This window comes from Nyctereutes procyonoides, unplaced genomic scaffold (genome assembly GCF_905146905.1).
Source record: "Nyctereutes procyonoides isolate TBG_1078 unplaced genomic scaffold, NYPRO_anot_genome, whole genome shotgun sequence".
In the NCBI taxonomy this organism is placed as follows: Eukaryota; Metazoa; Chordata; class Mammalia; order Carnivora; family Canidae; genus Nyctereutes; species Nyctereutes procyonoides.
Window position 1 is genome coordinate 4,951,096 of NW_026575046.1, and position 21,655 is coordinate 4,972,750.

Sequence of the window (21,655 nt, forward strand, 5' to 3'; positions counted from 1 at the left end):
ATTTCATTTAAATTCTATAATTTATATGCACAAAGTTTCATAGAAGTTTTCAAAAGTTTCATTTTCATATCTGTAATGTCTGTTGTGATGTCTTTTCAAAGTTTATAACTTATGTTTTTAATACACAAATTATCAAATATATAATCCTATTTATCTTGTCTGCTGCCTCTAAGTCATATGTATTAAGAAATATATTCTGCTAAAATCTGAGAGCATTAGGATTGAAGGTTGTTCTTTCAGAGGAGTTTGATGTAGTGTGCTCCCCTGCAGTGGGTATCGAAAGGATCTCACTGTTCTAAAACCATTTCATCTGCTATTAGTTTCTTGACTTTGGATTTTGAGATCTCATGACTGTCAATTTGATCCTTACATCAGGGACACCTGGTGGCCCAGCAGTTGGGCTCCTACCTTCAGCTCAGATCATGCTCCCGGAGACCCGAGATCGAGTCCCACATGGGGCTCCCTGCACGGAGCCTGCTTCTCTCCCTGCCTGTGTCTCTGCCTCTCTCCTTGTGGCTCTCATGAATAAATAAATATTTTTTTAAAAAAGATGTTTACATCAATTTATGGATTAGACGCCTGGTTTCAGTTTTCAATAAAAACTATTTTCTCTCACTTAAACCTCAGGTTAATTGAGGAAAATATCCTCATGTTTTTACTGAGCTGGTAGCAATATTTTTGCTTCTGATTTTTCTAAGTTTGTGTAAGTTCATGAGTCCTAACTTTATTTTCACCTTCCAGGTCTATGTTTTCAATTCATACAAACACAGGTTCTCATCTGGTGTACCTTCATAGGCATGAAAACCATCTTCCCGATTACCTAGAGAAGTAAAATATAGCACTGTGCCATTTATAACTGCAGCATCAGCTCATAGCCCCACCCTCTATCCATTCCTTTTTGTATTTATAACCCCAGGGAATTTCCCTTACATTTGAGTTTACTTATTAGAATTAATTAAACATTTTAAAACATTTTATCCAAAATTATTTGTGCTTTAAAAAGAGGCATATTTCCTCATATTATTTCATCTTTCATAATTTTGGGTGTTATTAAGATATATAAATAATATAACAATTTTAGCTCATGATAAGAGTTTGGTTATAGTATGAGTGATAAAATGGCTAATAGCTGCTCCTCATTTAGGAAATTGTATACTTTCTTTATATAATGATTATTAAAGCCTTTGGATTATGAAATAAATATCAATTATATTTTAAACATAATGACACTCTTTTTCAACTTAGAAATAAAGAGAACGCACTTTCTTTCAAATACTGATAATTTTTCTGTCCTTTTAGTCGTCAACATAATGGGTTTTATATAAAATACACATAGACTTTTTAAAAATACCAGACAAGAAGGTTGTTTTTTCTAAATGATGAATATAAGTAACAGCACATTATTGAATGTATTTCTTCTGTTGATGTTTTATTTAATAGATTAAGTCTGAACAATAAAAAATAGAGACTCTATATAATTTTGAGTGTCATTCATTAAAATCTCATTCAACGAAGCTTGCTCTATTTCAGGGACTTGAAAAGTAAAGAAATAATGCACCTACCTAGTTTATTCTTTAATAAAAAGATCTACCAATACATTTTGCTGTTAAATAAATGTTATTTTACTTAATTACAAAGATGATACATACTTTGAGTTAGAAATTAACTTAGGGAAAAACACTAGATCTCAGACTTATTTCAAACACTTAATAACAACAATATATCAAAATACCTGGGTATTTCACAGACTCAGTAAATATTTTAATGAAAGAATATATTTTAGCGCAATCCTTTTTGAATATGTAAAGAAAAGAAGATTGAGTTTTGCTCATGAATTTATACCTGGTCATTAGGTTAATTACATTTTTTGAAATAAATACTTTCTTTGAATCTGGAGCCTATTAAAACATGTACATTCATATTTTCTGCCAAATGCATATTGAATATAACATTGTTCACTTTGAAGTCATTTCAGTGTTTCTAAATTCAGATGTCCTTTAGTTCTTTAAATATCATACCAAAAAGGCATTTTTAGGAAGAAGAATTTCAAGACATTTTAGCAGGTTTATTGTTAAAATTTAAAAAGAAACCACTTAAATTTTACAAAAGGTAATTGCAGGAACAAGGACCAGTCACTATGGGTAGGGGATCCAGGCTTTGAGCAAGCTAGACTCCAACAAATCAGTTTGTAATATCACCTGTTTCTACTTTCAAAACTTCTTTTTCTCCTTTCAAACAGGTTCTACTACATCAAAAGTGCAAGTTCTGGGAGTCCTTGAGTATGAAACCCGAGTCAATAAAATTGGTAATTTTCACTCATGCAATCTTTGAACACTTAAGGATAGAGAAATATTTCATTTTATTTTTAGTTCTACCTGTATAAACCACCCAATTGACCTGCTCTGCTTTTCCCAATGGTGATATCTTATAGTGTCATCAAACTCTCCTAGGATTGAAACTTCAATAGACTCACAAAAATGAAAGAATATATACCATCAGGTCAGCAACAAACTTTTTTTTATTATTACTTTTTATTTCTAACTGCACAGATTCAGGTTGATGACTGTCATATGAGAACTTTTAAGGACTGCTAAGGTGAATTTTTGGAACAGAATACCCACATGACTTTAAAGTATTTTTTAATGTATATATATCAAGCACTACTGGCTTCAGAATATGCTTGGTCAACATATATTAATTAAATATCCAATGTATACAATTAATAGACATTAAATGAATGAATTCTTTTAAAAGTTTAACAGACATAATAACAAATTACATAAAGAAGTCTATTTTTTTCATAAATCACTAGCAATAATTTCTAATTATGTATTTTTACACATATTTATATTTTACATAATTTGGTTGTTTTCCAATTTAACACTTCAAAATACATATATTATGTCAGAAGTATAAAAGGATTTTTTTTTCTGGTATTCTCTCTTCTCCAACTAGGTTTAAGTGGGACTCATTGAAACTGATAAGCTTCAAGTCACTGTCTCACTGGTGGCCACAAAGTTAAGTTATGTGAAGGTGAAATACACCTTTTTTTTAGGATCGTTAGGGGAACTCATTATAATTCTTTTTTAAATTTTTTTAAATATTTTTTTAATTTATTTACTCATGAGACACAGAAAAAAGAGAGAGAGAGAGAGAGGCAGAGACACAGGCAGAGGAAGAAGCAGGCTCCATGCAGGGAGCCCAATATGGGACTCCATCCTAGGTCTCCAGGATCATGCCCTGGGCTGAAGGCAAGTGCTAACTGCTGAGCCACCCAGGGATCCCCTTTTTAAAGTTTTTAAAAAATATTTTTTTATTTACTCATTATGATTGTGATACAGAAATGCCTCTAACTGATTTTGCCCTCACTATCACACTTCCAGGACATATACAATACTTAATATGAGATGATAGATTGTTTGGTTACACATAATCTATCTGCTCAAAAATTGTCATCAATTATAGAAATTATATCATAATAATATGGGATGTTTTTAGCTAACAATAAGCTTACCTCTTTCTTATTGTACCACAAAGAAGAAAATTGGTAAAATAAAATAAAGATTGTGATTATATTAACCAGATTTAGCTTCATCAAAGATGGCTTCCAAATACTGAGTAGAAGGGCTTTATTTATATCCTTGGGGAAGAGATGTCAAGGTGAATATACTATTTAAGGATATAGAGCTTGGAAGAGCTTTCTGCAGTGGGGGTGTAGGTTTGGACATTATTGGATTTTAGTGTCAGGTTGTAAAATCAGTTTTGTGCAATAATCTAGGGAAGAATACTTAATGCAAGAAGAAATGAATCTCAAGATTAGAATCTTGGTGAAATTCTACTTATACAGGCAGAAACAAGAAAGAAAACTAGGAAAAAAATTGCTAGAAACCTAGAAGAAAAATAGAGTGTGAGGTCAGACAACTCCAAAGGAGCAGAAAGCTTCCAGAAAAAAATAGTCAAATTCTAAAGAATAGAGGCATTTGGGAAGTAAAACAGATTTATATATACTAGACTGGGCAATTAAAATGTAATAGTTGCTAGAGTATTTACAATGGGGTAGGGCTACTGACATAGGTAGAGAACTAAGAACCTGGAGGAAATATTTCTTGATGATCATAATTTTCTCCGTGAATTGTAAACAAGTTCTTGTTGGAGAATGAGAATAATGCTGGAGAGGGAGGGAGACTAATGATAAAGGTTCAGATTAGCCCCAAGGGTCGTTAGAAAGGGTCTTGTCAAGGGCTTGTCAACCTTTAACCTCATATCAATGTGGATACCAATTTGTATTACATACAGGTTTTTTGTTTTCACATCTCTTATTCCCATTATTGTCATTGTTTCTTATATCTGTAATTCACTTTCACTTATTTCCAACTATTGAATCTTAGCTACAGATACGTAATTGACTTCCTTCACAAAACATTTCTGATTGTCTCCCAACAGGATGAGATATCACTTCCCTGCAAACTATAATAACAAGAATGTCTATACTATTTTACACTCTGTTTATACCCCTGGGAAATCTCAAGTATCAAAATAGAAATATGATTGATTTCTTATCTTTGTGTTCTCTTGGAATTGGGAGCAACTAAAACTTGCTTTTAGTAATGCCACCCCCCATCCTAGGATGCAAACATTTTTTTTTTTGAAATTTTGTCATTCCTCAGGAACTATTACCATGGATAAAATGTAGGAGTCTCATCATGGCTAAAATGTAAAAGCAAAAATTATCAAAGGGTATGTATTCTCAAGCTCAAAGAAATAAAAGGAGTAAAGATGTCCAAGAAATGCAATGGAGAAATACAAAGGAGAATATTATTGAGCTCTAGGCATTTTCCATTTCATTTTTAGCACTTTCCTATAGGTTTTGCTGTTATTTTTAAAAAAGAAAAGAATATAGAGCTCAAAACTTGAGAATATTCTCTGTAAAGTATATGTATACATTTATATATAATATTATCATATAATTATATACTATATATAATTATTATATTGATATATATATTTCAATGCTCTGATCTAGAAGAACTCCTTCAATAACTTGTGTGAAATTTAAGTACAGGCTATAAGAAGAGAACTTAATGGCTTTCTCTCGAATGCATACGTAAGGGAAGTTGAGATTTGGGTTTGGTACATGAGGAAAAAGACAAAAATATTAATCTAATACATATTTCAAGCTGTAGAATGGCTGAAGGGTTTTCAGAAAAGGTGATATCTAATATTGTCTCTTAGGTACTCCTGGTCTACAGACCATTGTTTTCTCAATACTTCTTTCAAAATCTTAAGTGGAAGTCCCCAAAACACAGTCTTCTGCAGTATTATGAGAACTTGGAAATGACAGAGCTGTAAGGATAAAAATATCATCAGACTATGTACTTCCACTGGAGCTTACATGGGGCAGGGAGATTACCTGGAAAATCGGATGAATTCTTGAGTCCCCAAAAGCAAGCAATGACACTGTGGTCTAGCCTACAGAGATATATGAGAGGCAGCTGTGGAATATCAGCCTCAGGAAGCTTCTTCTAAATTCAAAGGGATTCTAGAATGAAAGATGAGGTGGACTCTGGGTTTTACAAAGGCAAAAAACAAAACAAAAAAAAAAAACAAAAACAGGCCTTCAAGTAGTTATATTAGTTTTTTTGTTTTGTTTTGTTTTTTGTTTTTTGCTTTTTTTTTTTTTTTTATGGTGGCTGGCATACATTACCACTAAATTAGTAGCTTAACACAACATGAATTTCTGATCTTACAATTATTGTTATCGGAAGTCTGAGTAGTTCTCACTGGTTAAAATACCCATAAAAATAAATCTATAAAAAATAAAATTAAATTAAAGTGTGGGCACAGGTGCATTCTTTTCTGAAGAATCTATTGCTTTGTTTTTTTCAGCTTCTAGAGATTGCTTGAATGCCTTGACTCACGGACAGCTTTCTCCTCCCTCAAAGCCATCGATGTAGCAATGCAATGTCTCTCTGACCACGCTTCCATTGTCCTCTAGCTTTCTCTGAACAGTGCTGGGAAAGGTTTTCTGCTTTCTGAGGAGTCAAATGGTCACTTTAGATTCAGTTGGATGATCCAGCATAATAATCACATCTGCAAAGTATCTTTTAGTCAAGCAAGGAAGAAGTCATAGGTTGGGAACAATAAGATGTGGACATCTTTGGGGCCCTTATTCTGCCTACCACAGTGATTGATATATAATGTTGGGGTTTGGATAGGAGAGTTTACATTATGGGTTATAAAATCAAGGTTCAGGAATGCCTGAGTGGCTCAGCAGTAGACCATCTGCCTTCAGCCCAGGACGTGATCCTGGAGTCCCAGGATCCAAGTCCTGCATCGGGCTCCCTACACGGAGCCTGCTTCTCCTTCTGCCTGTGTTTCTGCCTCTCTCTGTGTGTCTCTCATGAGTAAATGAATAAAATCTTTACAAAAAAAAAAGGTTCAGATTTATTGATCTGAACTTGTAAATTTATGAAAAAAAATTATATATCCTAATGCTTATGCAAGCTGAGAAAATTTTGAATATTATTCTATTATTCTGATTTAGACAGACTTGTGGAATTCACAGTTTAATGACAAAGAGTTGAATATGGAGACAAATGATAATTAAAAATACATAAAAGTTAAATAATAGTAATTGTTATTAGGAAAAGCTTGATACTTGTCCCTATAGAATCAGAGGTAAAGTAAAAAAAGGTAGTAAAGATAGAAATACATCATTGCTCTCTGATTTCCAAATACATCAAAGACTCACTGGTTTATACCAGTGTATTTCTCAAACTTCAATTTGTAAAATTTTCTTTGATACACTCCATGCAAAACTTTCCATGAAAGTAAATCTAGACTATTTTAAGAAGAGAAATTCCGTTTATGTTGCACCTAAGTTGTACCTGTGAAAAAGAATTGCATCTTCCACAGGGATCAGGATCTTTTCTTTCCTGTGTGTTATATTAGACACAGCGGGCTTTTCAGCCAAACAGAACTAGATTGGAATTCCAGTTGTACAATTTCCCAGCTGAGTGAATCCATAGAAATTATTTAGCATCTATGAGATTATTTACTTAAATTAAAATGGGAATAATGCCATCAACTTGTGCAATTGTTAGAATTAGATACTGTAGTTAAGTTTTGATCATAATAGGCTCTCCCCGATAATGGTAAGCATTAATATTATCCCATTTACCACAGATTTATTTTTAATCAATCTCTCACATGCTACTCTATCATAGACATAATTATATTCCTAAGTCTTTTGACCATCAGAGTTATAACCTTTTGAATAAACATTAGCACATTTAGAATGAAGTTGTTTTCACCAGTGTTTATTTCTGTCCTACTTTATTAAAAATCAGAATTAATTCACTTTAATTAAATACCAGTCCATCACTATTAGGAAGCTTGGCTTATTGCCCATATTTGAAGACAGTCTCATGGAGTGCTTGCTGCTTTGACTTGGGTAAAACCAAGGACACGTACAACTTTTGTGAAAAAATAAAACATTTTTGACAATCTTCTATCTCCCCCCATCTCATAACTTGAAAACTCTACTTTTTTGCAAACTTGTGGTACAGGCTTCCATTGTCATGGTATTTGTGCTATGCAATACATTCCATTTTTCTTCTTCTTTTTCAAAAGCAAACTCACTGAAAAACTGTATATGTTTCCAACTCCCCTTTTTTCTTGAAATTCACCCCTTTCTTGGTATTCTTAAAGTTGTTTGCTTTGGAGGTTTTCCTTTCTATATTTTTAATGTGGATGTTTCCCAGAGCTCTATTTCGGCTGCTCCATTTCTCCTCGCCAATGAATGTAAACAGTACATCTCAAGGAACCCTAACAGAATTTGCAGGAGAGGGACCTGGACTAGAATTGAACTTTTGCCTTTTACTACTTCATTTTCTAATTCTGTAGGAAAATTCCAGAAGCAGTCTTTATATTCATGTCTCTCTGAGAGCTCATTTCTTAAACAGGATATTAGGGGGCACGTGGCTGGCTCAGTTGATGGACCATGCAACTCTCGATTGTGGGGTTGTAAATTCGAGCCCCAAGTTGGATATCTATATCTATATCTAAAGTTTACTTTAAAATAAAATCTTAGGGACACCTGGATGGCTCAGGGGTTTAGCATCTGCCTTTGGCCCAGGGCATGATTCTGGGGTCCCAGTATCGAGTCCCACATCGGGCTCCCTGCGTGGAGCCTGCTTCTCCCTCTGCCTATGTCTCTGCCTCACTCTCTCTTTCTGTCTCTCATAAATAAATAAATAATTAAAAAAATAAAAATATTAAATGGGACTTTAGAATTTAACAAGAGATTTTTGGGAAGATTAAGAAAAATAATGCATGTAAAGCCATTAGCACAGAAAGGCACCTAGACAATAGTGAATGCTAATTTCCACCCTAATTCCCATTCTCTATTTCAGGCCTGATTTCTGACACATTTGTCAGCTATAACGTGTTCCATAGAATCTCTAATTCAACAAGTTCAAAGCCAAACAATCATTTCTCTAGCTCTAGGTCTCTCCACTTCCTTCCCTTCTGCAATGATATTGGTTACTCTTTAAACATCCCTAATGGGGGGAATCCCTGGGTGGCTCAGCGGTTTGGTGCCTGCCTTCACCTCAGGGCATGTTCCTGGAGCCCCTAGATTGAGTCCCATGTCAGGCTTCCTGCATGGAGCCAGTGTCTCTGCCTCTCTCTCTCTCTCTCTCTCTCTCATGAATAAATAAATAAAATCTTAAAAAAATAAAATAAATAAAATAAAAAATAAACATCCCTAATGGTGAAGTATTTCGGCGAATGAGAATATGAGTTCAATTAAATGAAAAGTTTGAGAGTCATTCTAGAATTTGCCCTAAACCTACATCTAGCCATCGCTGTAATATTAAGGATCCTATCTTTTTAAGGAATTATATACTGAGCCATTGTTTTCTAAACTCACTGTCACTGCAGTATCTTCATTCAGGCTCATATTATGTCTGGCCTCAAAAATTATGTTTCTGGTCTCCTGGAAACTCACTCACATATGTACTAGGGTTGAGAGATTTTTCTAATATGCAAATTTTTAAAACTTTCAGTATCATAGTTTCACTTACAGCAAAACTGCAATTATTTGTTGATACATATTAGTATATATTCATAAAATATCTTGCACATTTTTAAAATTATTTTTAAAGTATAGTTAAAATATGATGTCATAATAGTTTCAGATCTACAGCCTAGTGATTCACCAATTCTATACATTACTTGTTGCTCACCACAGTAGGTGTAGTTACCATCTATTAACATATCACATTATTATGATGTTATTGATCATATCCCCATGCTATATTTTTCATCTCTGTAATTTATTTATTTCATAACTGGAATTTTTTAAAGATTCCTTCACCATTTTACATGAAATGTGAAATAAAGTTATTTTATTTTAATATTTTATTTATTTATTCATGAGAGACACACAGAGAGAGAGGCGGAAACAGAGGGAGATGGAAAAGCAGGCTCCCTGTGGGGACCCCAATGTGGGACTCAATCCCAGAACCGTGGGATCATGACCTGACCCTAGGGCAGATCTGCTCAACCACTGAGCAGGTGATCCAATATAAAGTTATTTTAAAATAACATTTTATATTAGCATATTATAAAATGCAATTATATCTTTTATTATAAAATGTAATGATGTATATTTTTTCAATACTATAATGTAATAGTGTTATAATATGTAAGAATATTTAAACTTTTTCCAAGTATTATTTGTTTCATATTATTTAATTTACTTTAAATATTTTAGCAAGTAAAAGCAAACTTTTTATACTTAACACATAGACCAAATAAAAATGAAAATTTGGATCACGCTTCAGATACACAGCTTAGAAAAATAGATTATAAAAACTGCTTTCCTGAACCAAAGTTAAAAATTGCAGTTCTCAAATAAAAACCAGTATCTTTATCAAAATATCAAAATAAGAGAGAAATGGAAAGGCTATTCTCTGAAAGCATGGTTCTTACAAACAGCATCTAAAAGTACTTACTACTGAATGTCAATTATCCCAATAAATGAAAGTTAAATATTTTACAATGTCATTATACCCCTCTTATGAACATGTTTTAAACATTAAAGGAATTTATTGCATATTACTTTTTCCACAAACAAAATGCAAATTTTAAATCTAGTGAAACATATTCAGATGAATTTGAGAATTTATTTTATTTGTCCTTTTTAGATATTTGGAATCAGGATTAATGGCATAAAAATCCACTATACTTGTCAAAAGGGCAATTAAAAGAGATAATATTGGACCTCTGGACAGTGGTCAGATTAAAAATAAAGTTTAAGATGTTCCTGCCAAGAAGTAAGATGGGAAGTTAGAGAAAATAAAACAAAACAATGCACCGCATTAGGGAAGAGTTGACTCTGGATGCATTTATTTATGAACTAAATGCTTTTTAGTTGTCACTCCTTAAAATTGGCAAAAGAGGCCATGTTCTCCATGATCTAACTAATGAATTGGGTTTATATTAGTGATTTTTTTCCAGATGTGAAAGACAAATCCATTATAAACTAGGTGGCCATAATCCTCAGATAAGCAAAAATGCTAAATGTCAGGCATTGTCCATAATCTTCACAGAAATAACCACACACCCAGGTGTACACAAACGCAAGCTCCTTGTTAGTAGATAATCCTTCTGGTACCTTCCAATGGAAGTTGGAAAAAAATTGTACTGCTCTTCTCCAACTCATTTTTTTCTCTCATAATGGAGTGAGACTGAACTGGGCTGGGTGTGATAGGGGGCTGCTTGCTCAAATTCTTTCTCATTCTAGTTAATCAAAATGCAATTACACATAGATAAAACCATTACGATAATAATGTTTTACTTCTAACTTGTGAAACAATTTAGTCATCACATATTTTTTTTTCACTAAAATAGTCCCATCAAAGACCCTCTATTATTATAACTCAAGCTAATTGCAGTGCCACCTGAATCCTCCCAACCAAGAAGTTCACTGTATTCTCTTGCACTTGTTTTGCTTTTTGGCATTTAGCCACCACTTGTTTACTACAACATGTATAATCCCAACATCTCTTTCATCGTCTTTTAACTTCTATTCCTAATATTGAAATGGTATGTGAAATATTTATCCTTATATTCTCAGTTGTTTTTTTTTTTTTTTTTTTTTTGTTTGTTTTGTTTTGTTTTGTTTTAGCAATATTTGCTTAATAAGAAGTTTAGGTCACTGTGCCCATTCCTCCCTGTACTCCATCCTTTCCTCTTGTCACTAAACACCATACCATACATTGTGCTATCACTAGATATCATTTACATTTTATTTAATCAAGGATTACTTGACACACTGTTGGAACAAACAGAGGAGCAAATACATTTGTGTGATTGTCTGATACAATTAATAACCAAATATTACAGTGAATTTAACCTAGAAGCACAATCAAAGGTGCCACAACCACATTAACAAGAAATTTCTTTTACAAAGTGGCTTAAAATTATACAAGATTGATAGTAAATATCTGTTAGCTAAAACTTCCTATTCCAGTTCTAAATACTTGATTATTAGCTTTTAAATTATTATTTTTCGGTTTCTTAATATCAAGTACCCCAGAGCTTCTGTTCCTAACATCTATTGACCAGTGGGATAGAGACTGGAAGGACAGATAAATTTGGATGGTGTAACTGCTTTGTTATATCACCTGGGTAAGCACTTATACTTGCCACATTATTCATCTCTGTCCACAAATAATTTAACTTTTCTTTCAAGTTTCTTTAAAATCAATTTACATGTTTCATTTTTATTTTCTTTAATCCATATAAACACAGTGGGTAAAATACTTCATTTAACAGAGAAATCTTATTTTGTTTAGACTGTAAGTTAAATTACTTTCTTAAGCAATGTATATTGAGAAGAAATGCAAAGGCCCATTTAATCAATGTGCCTTTAAAATGTCTAGTAATCAAGAGGGAGTGACTACCATTTGACCCCTGAGCCAGTGGGACTTGGATGATCCAGGCTCCTCACCCTCACCCTGTCCTTCAAAGGTAAGTTTTCTACCTGTTGTTCCCATAATGGGAACCATTTGAAAGACAAAGCCGAAGAGAGTAAGGTGTTGAGATCCTACCGGTGGTAAATGTAACCAAACCCAGCTAAGACTTCTCTGTAAACTTTTAAGATTCTGGTTGTAGGTGTGGAGATCTACCCATCTTGTGACCACTCCAGATAAGCTTGGTATGTGAGTTTCCTTGCTTTCTGAGCCTGCCATCTACCAAGCTGGAGTGGTCTGCCTCATTCTAACACTATTATTTCCCTGTGTGGACAGGGGCTACCTTGAGAACCAACAATTACTAGTGCAAGTATCAATCCCAACTTTTATTGAAGAAAATAGAATTATTACACATTAATATTCAAAACTCCTCAAAGCCAAAATGAGAGTGAAAGTTTCCTAGGATATCATTTCCCCTCAATCATTTCCATATTTTAGAAACAGATGGATGATGAGCTTTGGCACAGGACATACTTTATATGTTCATAGAAATATAAGATTATACCTATTATTTGTATTTGCATATTTCTAATTATACTCCAAAATCGAATCTACTAATTTAATTTTTAGTAAGAGATCTATTAAGTGTTTTCTGGGTTCATGGTTACCTAGCTACAGGTGAACGTTATCAGTAAGCATTTAATTTGGTCCAAAGTAAGATAAAATATAAACTATAGTTATATATATATATATGTATATATATGCAAATCTATAATTTATAATCTTAATCTTGAGAACTGACAGTAATCTATGTGATACACCAGATCTAAATTGGGAAAAGAAAGAACAACTAGAGCCTCCTAAATATTTATGTAAGATTAATTATTTCCCTAAAAATTTAGGCCTCTATAAAGGTGTGGCCAACTCAATTCAGGCAATTCAACAAACCATCTGTACAAAATAATTTCAGCTCTGTAGCTATTTCCTATGGCTCCATAAAACTATGTTCATTGCTAAATCTAAAATTTCCAAATTGTTTTTTTTTTTAAGATTTTATTTATTTATTCATGAGAGACAGAAAGAGAGCAAGGCAGAGACATAAGCACAGGGCGAAGCAGGCTCCACGCAGGGAGCCCGATGTGGAACTCAATCCTGGGACCCCAGAATCATGCCCTAAGCTGAAGGCAGGTGCTTAACCACTGAGCCACTCAGGTGTCCCTTAAATTGGATTTTAAAGATACTGGACAGCAATTCTTCCTCCAAACATAGTCTATTGGTGTATACAATGGACTGTGTTTGAGTTTTCAGCTGCTCAAAAAAACTTTTGCTTTTGTCAGAGTATAAACAAATATTGATTTAATATGAAGCTTTAACAAAGGTTACATGAGAATCTATATAGGAAACGAAGGTTTCAAATTTGTCAGAACCTCAACCAAGTCAGCCTAGAATGGGTTGCTCACATAAATTTGTCTCTATCAATCATCATGATTACTAAAAGGCCAAAGGCCTGAACAATTGGACAGTCTATTACCAAAGTCTAGAAATAATATATAAGGACAAATATTAGTAAGAAGTACAATTGAATGTACACACATGCTATGAGAACTATTTTTAAATCTAACCTCCCTAACAAAGCTGATTCATCATCTCCTAAGATCTGAGAAGCAATACTAGTATAACAGCCATAAGCTTGACAACATTTTTAAAGAAAGCCAGCAAAGTTTCTAGACTATGAAGAGACAGTAACTCATGACTGATGCTAGTGTTATCCTGGGAGACTAGCCAATGTCAGAAGTAATGACAGATAGGGGACCCAGACTTTGTCCTATCCTGTACGTACCACATCCACTAATATTAGAGATTTCATTTTTTGGTCACCCCCATTCTCTTCAATCTAGCCTCTGTGACCACTGCAGTATCTCCCTTAAGTATTACTGACAGAAAGCCCAGGTGGCTCAGCAGTTGAACATCTGCCTTTAGCTCAGCGCGTGATCACAGGGTCCTGAGATTGAGGCCCACACTGGGCTTCCTGCAGGGAGCCTGCTTCTCCATCTGCCTGTGTCTCTGCCTCTCTCTCTGTGTCTCTCATGAATAAATAAAAATTAAAAAAAAAAAGTATTACCTTGACGGTGAAGCCATTCTTCACCACCTTATATTTAAAAGAAGTGTTTCTCTCCTCTCTCTCTAATTCACTACCACACTCAATTTTTCCCTATAGTATTTATTAACATCTTCCAATGATGTATTTATACTTTTTAAAAAAATATGCTTCTGCCTTCACTTAGAATATAATCTCCTTATGGATATTTTAATTGTTTGTGATTATTGCATTAGTTTCTAGAACAGTGGTCGATGTATAGTACATGATTTATACCTGTTGAATGAGTGAATAAGTGAGGCCAGAAGGTAGAAGGCACGCTTGGACTCTGATACCACATTGTTCAAGACTTATGTTTCTTTTGACACATTATATTAATATGTTGAAAGGGAACAATTACACTAGGAGTGAGAAATGCCATTTCCAGAAACGAAATAAGCAAATTGGTTTTTAAACATTATTTATGATGTTCAAGAGACTAAAGAATAAAAGTTTTTATCTGGCTGTGACACATCTGGCTTGGATTGCTGGGGCTATATTGTCTGGGAGACAATTGTCTAACTTATTTTCTGCTTAACATCCCATCCATTTCTGCAACAAAATCAGTAAAGAAAGACAGAGCTTCCAACACAATTATTTCACAATTACTTTCTGTTAATATGGCCTCAATATAATGAGTAACTCTAGCATTTGAATTAGGTTTAGGCCACCTGTTTAAAGCCCACCTTACTCAATTATGACATCATGCCAGATAATTTAAATACCCAGGTGGTTGAACAAACAGTAAATCAAACTGCTGGCCCTGCAAGAAAAAAGCAAATTGCTCTTGATATCCAGCATTATCAGAGACTGGTAAGATCACCTAAGCCAAATCAATGACTGCATTCCAATCAGCAGTAATTACGAATCATCTTTCAATGTAAAAATATGGTCACATTCTTACCAAATTACTACCATTTTTTAAAACAAATTATGGATCTAATTTTATTCTATAAATAATGGCCACAACTCATCTGATTTTTGTACTATACAAAATGAGATCATCATTGGAATAATGTTACCATTGGGCATAACCCACCTCTATGATTTCCATGTTAGAATCAAAACATTACTCTCTCTAAAATATGGCAATAATGACTTAATATGTATGATTTTATTGTGAGAGGAGGACTTCAAGGATTGACATTTAATACGTATAAGGAAGTCCCTACACTGTTTCTCTTCATCCTTTCAAATAAGAACTCTTCTTTTCCCAATAGAATCACAATAAACTGATTTCAGTATCAGTTGAAAGAATGGGAACGCCCGCCTCGACAGAAAATCACCTTGGTTCTCTAAGTCCAATTAGGACATTTGGCAAAGTTCTGCCTTCCCAGATTCTTTCTCTTCAGTATCCCCGCTCATTAATATAATCCATTTCCCAAAACTCCCCAAGTATTTTTGAAAGTCAGTATTCATCAGAAATATTTGAATTTAGGGATCCCTGGCTGGCTCAGTGGTTGAGTGCCTGCCTTCAGCCCAGGGTGATCCTGGAGTCCAGGGATCGAGTCCCACATTAGGCTCCCTGCAGGGAGCCTCCTTCTCCCTCTGCCTGTATCTCTGCCTCTCTCTGTGTGTCTCTCATGAATAAATAAATAAAATTTTTAAAAAAAGAAATATTTGAATTTAGGCATAGAATTCGTGGTCTCCACTAAGAGATTTTAAGTTGTTGGTGTTGTTGGCAGGCAGCAACTGAACTTTATTATTAGTTTCCTAGGGCTGCAGTAACAAAATACCACAAATAGCATGGCTTCAAACAAGAGATATTTATTGTTTCACAGCTCTGGCTACTAGAGGTCTGAAATCATGGTGTCAGCAGGGCCATGCTCCATTAGAAATCTGTACAAAAGTCCTTCCCTGCCTCTTCATGGCTCCTGCTGATTTGGCAGCAATCTCTGATGTTCCTTGGCTTTTAGGTATAACACCCCAATATTCAGACGTCATTCATGATGTCATTCAAGCATCATTCATGGCACTTCTCTGTATTTTAGCCTTATAGGATCATCTCCTCATAAAGATACCCATTTTACAGAATTAGGAGCCCACTCTATCATAATATGATCTGATTTTACTTTTACTAATTATGTCAGCAATGACGGTATTTCCAAATAAGGTCACATTCAATGGTATTGGGAACTTCAAAATATCTTTTTTGGGGGTAACATGATTCAACCCATCACAACCTCTTTCCTTTGTTTTCTTCAATTTGGCCTCTTGCTTTTGGAAGGCATCCTTGCCAATGTTTCTGTGGCTGCGACTGTGAGCAACTCCACTCCAGCAGCTGCATCAAGCAGAAGTGATCACATACACGAATCAAGACCTTGGACTTCTGGAGTTCCAAAATTAATGAGCCCTGAGATGACACTTGTCTCCATCTAGAGTAGGTAATTGTCACTGTGACTGAGCAAATCCTTCATTACCCGGTTCTATGAACTTTAGCTTTTGCCTGTCTTTTGTTAAAAGTTTCCAGCAAGGTAGAGTTCATTAAAAAACCAAAACGAAACAAATTTATTTAAATTTCAATGGGAGGTAAGTCATCTTGTCAAGTGTTTAATCTGATCAAAATGATTAATATAAGCATGGAGATGCTCTTCACTGATTTCCTGGACTTTCATTTTAAATGTTTTCCACAGGCAGGGCATCATTACTTACACATTCACAAATTGGAGCATAGTAATCTGCCTATTTTTCTACCTGCTATTATCATCCTTGGTTATCTAACCTCTTAACAAGTTATATTGTGTGATTGGAGCATTTTCCACCGAAGTCCTCCAAAGCATCTAATTTATCTTTGGGCAGCTTGTCTCTGTATTTTGTTTAATTTCTGCAATCACTAGGTTATCATGACACCTGCCATGGCTACAAGAAATTGGCAACATATTTCAACTAATTACGGGTATTATCAGGTGAGTAATAAGAATTACTGTAGGATCCTGAGACTTTATATAGGATTTTTAAACAATGTTTGCCTTAGATAAAAGTGTTTTGAAGAAGAGAGAAAAATAAATGTCAGAGCTGTGAGAAGCCTGACTGATAGAACCCGGCTGACTCAGGCCTCTGACAATATAATATCCAAATTTAGCCGCGGTTCCTAAACTGCTGATTTAGCTCTATGTTTCCACTTAACAAACCAATCCAACATCACAATGTATTATTTCTCATGATTCTGTGAGTTTTCCCAGGCTTAGCTATGCAGTTCTTTGGCTGGTCTCAATTGGGGGTCTCTGCAAAGTTTCATTCAGCTGAAAGTCTGGGTGACGGTCTTTTATTTTCCAAAGGACTTTCCACCTGGTCTTTACTAATACAATAATCTAGCACGGTGCTGCCGTACAACATGCCTGGTGGGTTCCACGATAGTACACCTCTTCTGTCACGATTTATCCATCAAAACAAGTCACAAGCTGGTCCAAGGTCAAGTGGAATATGGATAGACTCATCTTGTGTGTGAGCAGTAGCATGTGCATGCAGATTGGGTGGTATTCTTAGCAGCCATACATGGGGATGACTTACCTCTGTAACAAATGCCCACCATTCAATATTGCCACTGATTCTAGTTCTTACTTTCAATAAGTCATGGTGGTCTACTGTATCAATAAAAGTCCAATCAGGAGAGTGAAACCCCAAGATAATTTGCACAGGGAGAGCTTCATGTAAAAAGTTTAATGATCACAGAGGATTGGAATAGTAAGGGGAATAGTTAGGAAAAAGAGAACTCTAAAACATATAGGACTCGTAGATTCGAGGAACATCATATACCCATAGATCCTAGTCATCGAAGACAAGTGAAAAAAAACCCTCCAACCAGGGAAGCCAAATAAGATAATAGATTCAAAGGAAAGAGGTGTCCTATTTTTAATCACGTCCACTTGGGCAGAAATTACAGACAGCGATGGTATATTACTGCAACATATTTTTCCTTATTCAAGTCACAGAAGCATTTTTTTCCTAATAAAAACTAGAAATGTGAAGAGAAATAACAAATGAGATTGATAAGTTCTGGGGACCTAATATACAGTAATGATCATTATGGTAAACACAAGCATACTGTATCATGTACTTGAAAGTTGCTAAGAGAGCAGGTCTTAAAAATTCTCAACACACACACAAAAAATAAAATGGTAATTATGTGACTCGATGAAGATATTAGCTACTGCTGTGGTGTTGATCATTTTGCAATATATAAATGTGTCAAATAACAGGTTGTACACTTGAAACTTACACAATGTTATATGCCAATTACATCTTCATAAAGCTGGGGAGAAAAGAATTTTAAAAATAGCAACTATAATAAAGATACTATAAGAATGCTACCGAGCAGTACAGATTTTTATTTATTCTGCTTTATTGAAACATGTGAAAGTTACCTCTAGGGTTTAAATATCCAGACATACTTGCAGCAACTTGTGTTAGGAAAATCAGTGACAAGTTTGATTCCATTTTTCCTTGGAGAAGGAAGAATTAGCACATGGCAATTCTCTGAGGTCCTCTGGCTAAAAGACAATATTTTCTAAGCATGTTCTGAAAATATTTAGGGCATGTTAACTCATAGTTGTCTTGGAAAGTTGTTACATGAAGATCAATGAGCAGCTGTCTCACACTGATTTAAGTGGTTTAAAGATAACGTCCTTAGCAAATCTAAAAAATTGACAGTGTTTCTTGAGACATACCTTTTGCTTAAAATTATCTTTACTGAAACATAAATCAATAATCTATGACTTTAGATTATAAAATATCTTAACTTCTCTATTTTGACCCAAAGACATTTAGACATTATTATTTGATGACATTATTACTTGACTAACAATTTTACATTTCCTCTGGTAATTATATATACCATTAAACCAAAATATGCAAAATCAAACTATAGTGAACATTTTGATAACGACTGAAATAAGTAAACAAAAATAAATAAGTAAACTAGTTATAGATTATGTTATGAAAAAAAAAGTTAAAATATTTCTTATGGGCAGGCCGGGTGGCTCAGCAGTTTAGTGCTGCCTTCAGCCAGGTTGTGATCCTGGAGACCCGGGATCGAGTCTCATGTCAGGCTCCCTGCATGAAGCCTGCTTCTCCCTCTGCCTGTGTCTCTGTCCCTGTCTCTCTCTCTCTCTCTCTCTAATGTGTGTGTCTCTCATGAATAAATAAAATCTTAAAAAATATATATCTCTTATGTAATAGTTAAGAACTAATAACTAATTATTATCATTTATCTACTTCATAGCACAAAATACTCATAGACAATATCACCAGAAATAGCATAATCTATTATTATATTATATACACAGTGATAATTAGCAACCATAACAGTACCAAAGTGTTTGAGAGAGCATAATAAGCTTAAAAATGCCAACAAGAAATAATATGAATGTTACGTAGCATCATAGAAGAAAAATACATTTTAAAAACTCAGATGATATAAATAAATAAATGAAAATAAAAACTTAGATGATTGTGTTTCATATACAGCAATGTAGCGAAGGTAAAGGTGATGGTGGTTATCTGGGAAAACAGAGTACACCAAAATAAATAAAAATACAAATACTTAGAGTCATATTTGAAAAAAAGTTATTATGCAAAACTGATGATAGAATAAAATGTCTTTTGAAAATATAAACCTGCACCTGTTTTTACCTGTAACAATTAGCCTCGATATGAGTAACACCCAGAATAGCAAACCCACAATAACTTAAATATAATTGCCAAAATTTCACATGAATGAAAATAAAAATAAATGAATCAAATAATAGTTGTAAATGTTTCAATATCTTTTTTTATGATAGTCAGAGAGAGAGAGAGAGAGAGAGAGAGAGAGAGGCAGAGACACAGGCAGAGGGAGAAGCAGGCTCCATGCACCGGGAGCCTGATGTGGGATTCGATCCCGGGTCTCCAGGATCGCGCCCTGGGCCAAAGGCAGGCACCAAACCGCTGCGCCACCCAGGGATCCCAAATGTTTCAATATCTTGATGAAAATACTAATAAACACAATAAAAATTATATTGAGAAAGTAAATAGAAATATTTTAAATACAACTTACCAAAAACTGATGGAGCCATCAAACCCTTAATGGAAAATTTTGCTTCAGAAAATATATTTTCTATGAAGATTCATTAGTTCTGTAGAAAATGATAGAAATAATTGATTTCATAAGCAGAGACTCAAAACCATCATGATAAAAACATCAAAAAAAAAAAAACATCAAAATTAAAATACCCATGCAGACCAATCCTGGAAGGATGGGGTCAAAATGGCAGAGTGGACATTTTCTAAATCCACCCAGAAAGCCACTGCTCAGGGAACATGTAGACCCTCATCAGCTAACCAGAAATGGTTAATTTAAACCAGGATGGTTTAAATTTGGCTATGCTCGCAAAGAAACATTCAGGAAAATAAAGAAGCAGTTATCAGTGAGCTAAGTTTCCAGCTTTTGCTCCCTGTTTTTGTATTCATATAATGAATGAACAGGACTGTCAAGAGCACTTTAAAGCATCTGAGGATAGGACTGGCAACCAGCCAAGAAATTCTGCAAATGCAATTCCAAGGGGAATGAAAAAGAAATATAGAAACATACAGGGAGAGTCGTATTTTGTATTGCCTTTGTCTCTTTGTACCGTCTCCAAATACTTCTACAAATCAGTTCCTGCAGCAACGGGACCCAACGTCTGGGTTTTCTCTTGAAAAGAATCTAAGCTACTGAGGCTACTGTTGGAGAAGGACCTCCAGTGGCTGGTATAAAACGCACAGAACAGCCCGTAAATGACAAACGTCCCAGATCGGACAGTCCCACACAATGACACTGGAATAGGATGAAGTAGTCAAATGCTCATTTCCAAGATGTTTGCTATTCTCTCCATAAAGGAACCAGATTACGGTAATATGCATGACCACTGTAGATGACCACGTACCAGTGTGTTTCTGGTGGGTCTCACAAAGTACATTCTTTGAGAACAGATGCCTGCAGCCTCATAATTGAACACACAGAGCAAAACAATGTGTTGGTGAAGAAACAAAACATAGAGGAAACTCCAAGATGTGTAGAGCTTAGGAGGCTGTAGACAGAGAGAAGTTCAGGTAAAGAAGAAGGGTAGGTGAGGACCTTCTTTGGGTCAAGGCTGATGGAATGATCTAGTGCTGGAAGAGACAGAAAAGTGTTTTTTTTTTTTTTTTTTTCCCCTAAATCCACACTGCATTTTATAAGGTTAAGAAGTTGAATCAAGAGACAAACGGTCTTTGAATGAAAGTCAGCAATTCTGTTGGGTTACCTGGCAATGTTCAAGTGTGGCGCAGCGCTTAGGGTAAGCCGAAACTTGGTAGGACTTATGTCCTAGTACTGTTGCACATGTTATAGTGTGTATTTCTCTGAATAGTGGGGCTGTGGAGTCTGGCTGCCTGATGCTAGGGCCATCGCTAAGTAGCTCAGGTCCTTGGCAAAGAATGGATAATTACACTAAATATACTATCCGTTGTTTATTGCAAGGCTGAAATAATAAATCAATATTTAGTGTTATTGGAAGATATATGTTCATCAGATTGTAATAAT